Source organism: Ovis aries, chromosome X, assembly GCF_016772045.2.
Source record: "Ovis aries strain OAR_USU_Benz2616 breed Rambouillet chromosome X, ARS-UI_Ramb_v3.0, whole genome shotgun sequence".
Lineage (NCBI taxonomy): Eukaryota > Metazoa > Chordata > Mammalia > Artiodactyla > Bovidae > Ovis > Ovis aries.
In genome coordinates this window covers 136,501,412-136,508,920 of record NC_056080.1, presented here as the reverse complement: position 1 = coordinate 136,508,920, position 7,509 = coordinate 136,501,412, and the positions used below count along the sequence as shown (strand labels likewise).

Genomic DNA, 7,509 nt, shown 5'->3' with positions numbered 1-7,509 from the left:
CTGTTGGCTTATTTTAAATCTATTAGTGTTATTACATGCAACTATTTCCTGTATTTAACACCCTTTCATCTTCTGTAGCTTAATGTCTCTAGCTTCAACCTACCCAAAGTTTCTGGTTGGTAGGAAGACAGGTGCCTTATTCTCTGTGAAACTGAATGTATTGGTTTTAAACACTCGTCAGAAAATGTTTGATCACCATTTCAAGTCATGGAAATAGTTACATTGATGCTTAAATCGCCATTTTCTGCGAAAAGTTCCGCAACTCTGGGGTGGAAGACTAGGCAGTCACAGTTCAGAAACGCTGTTTCAATTCGCTCATGAATAGATAGAGGCGTGGCTTCCCACATCAATCGCCGCCTGGTACCATTTAGCTCAAGTCGATAAGTAAAATGTTCAGCTTGCTCGCGTGTTCCTATCAGCTGGACAGCGGCAAAGAATTTCCGGTAACCGGCATGGATTTCCAGTTTCTCCAAAACTAGTAAGAACTGAGACCCAAAACAGGACTGCACCATCACCCAGTCAAGAGTACCAGCCAGATTAATGTTGACTGCAAGGAAAACGACAACTTCTCCCTCTAGGGTTATAACGGAGTTGTTATAGTGCTGCATCACATGTGGTACAATGGCATCCATGGCGCCTTGCCACCCACAGGAAGCGCCAGGGCAAGGGCAACGACAGGGCCTAAACTCACATTGTTCTTCGTGGTCTACTTTTTCTGTGGGGGGCATGGTTGCTCCGCATCCAGAAGAGGCGTATCTACACGGGAAGAGTATTAAATCGGCCACTCTCTCCATGGCCAAGTTGCGAACGGCTGTCAGCGGGCCCCGGCAAGTTGGACAGTGGGTGAGCCTCGAGCGACATTCACTACAAACGAGGTGGCCGCTCTGGCACTGTGTAATTGGAGGCAAGACATGGTTAAAGCACACCGGACACTCAAAGAGACTCGCCAAGTCACTGTTGGACACAGTGTTGTCAGTCATTTCTGTGGGGGAGAGCGCACCTCGACCTCAGTTCTGGTTCACACACGCTCCGTCGTCGCCGCCGCCAAGGCCCACCAGCGAGGGCCACGCCACCGCCACTGCCTCTGCCTCGTGTCGGGATCGACGGGACAGCGGCTCGCCGCTGACGTTAGAGAGGGCGCCCACCAACGGTCGTCGCGCTCCCGACAGCCCGACGCCGGCGTGCGTTCGGCGCGTTCTCCAGCCTGCGCAGGCTCCCAAACTCGCGCGCGCTCGCGCCAAATACCTCACACTCTGGCGGCCACCGCGGGGAAGCGCGGCCCCGCGTGCCTGAGGCCCCAGGGGGCCAACAGGAATCTTTTGAAAGGAATAGGTCATGTTAGAATCTCAGCATTCCTTGCCCAGAGCTATTTTGCGTGTTGGGTCATAGAATTGGACATATTGCTAAGAAAATCACCAGTTACATCAGCATGTCTAATTCCGTGCAGGTCAATCATTCATTTCTGACTATGGCAGTTTCGTCAAACTTTTGGGGTGAGGGAATGCACGTGGGTGTCACTGACTGCTCCTGGCAGGCCTGAGGCGTTGACAAGAGCGAAGACCAGACTGAAGGGAAGAAGTGGCTGTGGTAGAAGATCACCAACAAATTCATAAGATGTCAGCCATAGTTTCAACCAACGGCCCAGAGAGCAGGGAGATGAGTCTGTTCGAACAGTGGATGAGTAAGAATAAATACAGGGAACAGGTCATGCTGGAAGTACAGGAAGAATCGGAATAGCGCATTCACTTGGGAATCGTGTCAGAGGCCAGGATACTGCAAGTAGATATACTCTATTGAAACTCAACCCAAGAAACATGTCAAACTCACGTGGGACGTTGTGGCATGGGGCAACAGTACAACTCCCCACACACACAGCACTTACACACACGTGCACACACTTCTAGCCCCACCTGGCTGTTCTATATTTTTCCGTTTCATTATCACTTCCTAACATGCTTCGCGATTAACTTAACCATGTTCTCTCTCTCGCTCCCTACAGAATGGAAGGTACTGAGGTAGACAGGTTTGTATGTTTTCTTCGTTGATGTATGCATATACAGCAGTGCCTGGAATATGATAGGCTCTCAAGAACTACTTGCTGACTAAGTGATTTTTAAGAAATGAGTGTGGGAACTCATTCCGGAGTGCCTTAGTGAAGGGTCAAAACACCCTGAGCTCAATATGATGCAGTATTCATGAACTGCTATTTCTACAGTCATGTGGACTCTACTTTTAAGTATAGGCTCTTGGGACTTCCCTGGCAGTCCAGTGGTTAAGACTCCTCACTTCCCCTGCAGGGGGCACAGGGTTCGATCCCTGGTGGGGAACCTCTGCATGCTGCTTGGCATGGCCAAAAGAGGAAAAAGAAAGTACAAGTTCTCTCTGTCTGCTGCTGTTTAGACAAATCGACCGGAGGCCCAGCAAAGTGAGCTGAGGAAAGGGGAGAGCAACAGGAAAGGGGCTCAGGGATGCTGAAGGGTGAGGGCATGATCCATTCTGTAGGGCCCTGTTGTCCATCGTAAGGATTTTGGCTTTGAGTCCAAGCGAGGTGGGATGCCATTGGAAAGTTCTGAGGAGTAGAGTGACTTGATCTGACATATATTTGAACAGAATCTCTTGAGATGCTGTGTGGAAAATAAACTAGACGGGTAAAAAGGCCAAAGCTGGAAGACCACTGAAGAGACTTTACAATAATCCAAAACACAGATGATGATGGCTTGGAATTGAGTGGTAGCACCAGAGGGTTTGAGAACTGGTCAGATGGAGGGTATCTTTTGAAGGTATAGCCAATGGGATTCCTTGATGGATTGGATATGGTGTTTGATAGAAGGAGAATGAATCAAGGAAGATGATAGTGGTTTTGCCCTGAGCAAATGGAAGAAGGGAAATATCATTTTATTGAGACAGGAAAAACTTGGTTGTTGAATGATTGAGGATGTTTAAAAAAATACTTTGGGGATTTTAATGCATTTTCAGATCATGTTTCTTCCTTCACTGAGGCAGGATGGTCGTGGTGGTGGATACTAACCATTTCACTGTTGATTGTGTAAGTCAACAAAGCTGTGAGTAGGGCTTTGAGGGGTTGATTTTTGTTTTTACTCTTGAGATTAAATATGATCCAGTACAAAGAATATTCAGAATATCTATCATGGAAGGAATAGATTTTATTATAGCAGATTAATGAGCACATTCAGATGAGTTCATTTAGTGTTTTACTGTGAAATTCACCAAAAGAAATGTAGTTTTGGTGTCTATTGGTCATCTTAAATTCACTGATACCAGGAAACTGTAAATTAAATATATGTATGCACACAAGGTGGAAACCACTAGCAGAAACAAGATCAGAGTGACAAGAAGCCACGCTATGTTAAACTGAAAACACTACATGCACATAACTCAAGTTACACTACTTTCTGCAAGTGAAATCTTAAGGAGTGTGTTACTGATTTCACTTTTGTGGAAAATCTGTACAAACTGGGTATGGTTAATATTATGGCCTTTGTTAAGAAAAAAAAAAAAAATTAAAGACATACTCATCTCCTTTGATCCAGAACTCCACTTCTACTAATTTCTCCTGAGGTGATATTAAGAACATGCACAAAGACTTACCTCCCAGAGTGTTTCTCAGGGCTTTTGTTATAATAAAAATTGGAGACCATTTAAACAGCTAAATCTAGAGTATTTGAATAAATGATGCACATTCATTCAGTGGAATACTATACAGCCAGTTCAAAGAACATTGTCAAAGTGCACATATTAGTACACAAAAATCTGCCTGACATATTGAGTGAAAAAAACAAGTTAGAAGACAAAATTACCTATGACCGCATTTGAAGACTTGTGCAGTTAATCTATTTTTGAACAGAAAAATTCTGCAAGTGGATGCCACAAAATGGTAACTGGTCATCACTGGTGGGATTATGGAGAGTTTCTATGATTATCTCTATTTACTAAAATAAATCTGTACTACATTTACAATAAAAATATACAAATGCATGGAACAATAGTGATTACATTAGACAGAGATATTTCATGCTTTAGAAAGATACACAAATCTTGTTTTCCCTGGAGACAACCCTTGTTCATGAATCACAGGATAAACCTTTAACTGCTGCTACTGCTGCTGCTAAGGCGTTTCAGTCGTGTCCGACTCTGTGTGACCCCATAGACGGCAGCCCACCAGGCTCGCCCGTCGCTGGGATTCTCCAGGCAAGAACACTGGAGTGGGTTGCCATTTCCTTCTCCAACGCATGAAAGTGAAAAGTGAAAGTAAAGTCACTCAGTTGTGTCCAACTCTTCGCAACCCCATGGACTGCAGTCTACCAGGCTCCTCGGTCCATGGGAGTTTCCAGACAAGAGTACTGGAGTGGGATGCCATTGCCTTCTCCAAAACCTTTAAAGCATAATATTACTGGCACTCCCTGGCTACAGTGTTTCTGATTGGTGCTGCTGCTAAGTTGCTTCAGTCGTGTCCGACTCTGTGTGACCCCATAGACGGTGGCCTGCCAGGCTCGCCCGTCGCTGGGATTCTCCAGGCAAGAACACTGGAGTGGGTTGCCATTTCCTTCTCCAACGCATGAAAGTGAAAAGTCTAAGTGAAATCACTCAGTCGTGTCTGATTCTTAGCGACCCCATCGACTGCAGCCCACCAGGCTCCTCCGTCCATGGGATTTTCTAGGCAAGAGTACTAGAGTGGGTTGCCACTGCCTTCTCTGATGTATATGTATATGCATGTATTTTCCCTTTCAATTTTATTGAGATATTTTAACTGATATATAGCACTTTACAAGTTTAAGTTATAGAGCAAAACGATTTGACTTACACACATGATTAAATGACTTTAACAGTTGGTTTAGTGAACATGCATCATTGCATATAGATAAAGACTAAAAGACAAAGAAAAAAGATTGTTTCCTTGTGATGAGAACTCTTAGGATTACTCTCTTAGCAACTTTAAAATGTAGCATACAGCAATGTTAATTCTGTTAACCATGTTGTACACTACATCCCTGGTACTTATTTATCTTACAACTAGAAGTTTTTCACCTTTTGACTACCTTCATCCAATAACCCTTCCCCTTATCCCTCACCTCTAGTAACCTAACCTTCTATCTTCCTCAAATTTATTGATGATTGTGGGAAACCAAAGTCAGTGATAGTCTCTGTGTCCCTTTGTTTCTTCCTCTTTGTTTCTCTGAATTTTTATAGGCAGATAAAAATAATATGACATCTTCATAACAATACTGACCTATTCTTTTTTTTTCTTATTAGAAAAATGTATACTGAATGGACTTTCTAACAGAGTGTATAAAAGAATGATCCCAAGGAAGAACAGCAATAACTGAAAAGGTCAGTCATTTAAAGTTATGTGGACAAAATTTATATTCCATTCAAGCATTTTAACATTAAGATTTTTCTAGTCAATGTTCACTTTTCACATGAACATGAAAATGGCAGTTAGAACCAAGAACAATTTGGGAAACCAAACTTGATTTTACCTCCCCTACTAAATGCATATTCTAGAATCTCTGCAACCCTCGGCCCCAACTCTCTCCAGCTTCTCTTAGTGCTCCTTCTTGGAACTGGAAAAACGTAACACCATGTGTTCATTTATCTGAAAATGTATTTTCTTCATTTTAACTTCAAATCATATTTTGAAGGCCTGGTGGATGCTGCATCAACAATTAAAGAAGTAAGAGTGTTAGAAAAACATTTTGCGAAGTGTAGGATCAAGTAAAGTGTACATCCAGCAGGCACGTTCCTGCCTTTCTGTGTCACAGTTTGCTAATGTGTTGTGCAAAATGTGATCCATGTGACTCCCCTACAGTCTGTGTGTGTTTGCAGTAGTACCGCTGGCATTCAGAGATGGTTGTGCTACGTATTTTAGGCAGAGGAAAGAATGAACACATTTGCCTTTGAAAATACATGAGAAAAGCTATGTATTCTAGTCAACATCTATAAAATTTGTTTTGTTCAACAGTGGCTTTTATTTCAAGTTGCTGATAATGAGGCCAGTTCCTCATTAGTTTCAAACACATGCATCCTTGATGGGATATTTTTTAAGCCCTCTTAATCCATTGTCTTCATCAGATATGAAAGTTCAAGTGATTTGATGGTAGACAAAGATATTTTTAGAATTTGTGGCCATTTCAACATTTTTTATTCAAAGAGCAGGTGAAGATACAAACCAGAAAGGAAAAAAAAAATTATAAGCAAGTCAGCAGTAGCTAAGGAGATATGGAAACATTTGCTTTCTAGTTCTTTCATTTTTAGCCTGTTAATTTTCAGGTGATTGTTTCTTATATATGACACTAATTAAAAATTTTTGGTTTACCAAAAATGTTGTGAGCATATTCTTGTAGGAGTATTGGTAAAAAAGATGAAAAACAATTGACTGGAAACAAACAGTGACATAATACTTGTAAAATGGAGGCAAAATCATTTACTCGTATAATTTAATTGGAAATTATATATTTTAACACAGATTGCTGTGAAAAGTCACAGTAAAGGTCAGACTCATATTTACAATTTTCTTCAGCATTTCCATTTGTATATTTCACAAACCACTCAAATTCAGTATGAATAAAACTGAACAAGTCATCACCTTCCTCAAACTTTGTCCAACTTCAGCACTTTATATATCCAATTATGCAAGCAAGAAATCTGGAAGTCACCCTTGACTCCTCTCTTTTCTCTCATACTCCATAACTAATTAGTCATAAAAGTCCTGCTGAAATATTATACAAAGAGTGATAGATTAATGATTGCCAGGGAATAAGCAGAGATGGAGGTGGGAAGGAATGATGGGAGTAAATGGGGCTATATAAAAGGGTCACATGAAGGATCCTTGCACTGATGAAAATATACTATATCTTGATTATACCAACATCAATATCTTAACGGTGATTTTGTATTACAATTCTGCCACATGTTACCTCAGGAAAATTGGAATTTTCCTGTATTACTTCTTACAGTTACATGTGAATATACAATTATCTTAAAATATTAATACTGTAAAAAGTTTAACCAAAAAAAGAGTCCTATTGATTTTTACACCTAAAACATCTCTCAAGTCTTTTAACATGTCTGCTTTCCTCATTCTCACTGTCACACCCTTGGTGCTAGCCACCATGATTCCTCACCTAAACTGTGGAAATTCTCATCTATTATCTCTTTCTAAGAATAATTTAAAAAAATGCCCCTGGATTCTGCCATTCTCTTTCTTAGGAAAGTGTAATCGCTTCCCATTGCTCATAGGATGGAGATTAAAACCGTTCATATGGCCTTTATGTGCCCATTTCATACCACTCTTCATCCACTCTGAATTGTACTCTGTTCCTCCCTATCTCAGGACCTTCCCCATGTTCTTCTCTTTGCTTGAAATTCTCTCTCTCTTATCTTCTCAGATTCCAGTCTAGGGCAGATGCCCCTGTGATGCAATCTCTAACCACCTCTAGAGTACTGGTCAAAAATATAATTAAATAGTTAATTTTGGTAATAGTTTTAACT

The 7,509-nt window shown here is 41.3% G+C and overlaps 1 pseudogene; it reads right to left on the bottom strand.

Moving 5' to 3' along the window:
* Window positions 1-200: 200 nt before the first annotated feature.
* LOC114111710 (E3 ubiquitin-protein ligase SIAH1-like) lies at window positions 201-1,337 on the bottom strand (annotated as a pseudogene).
* Window positions 1,338-7,509: the final 6,172 nt, after the last annotated feature.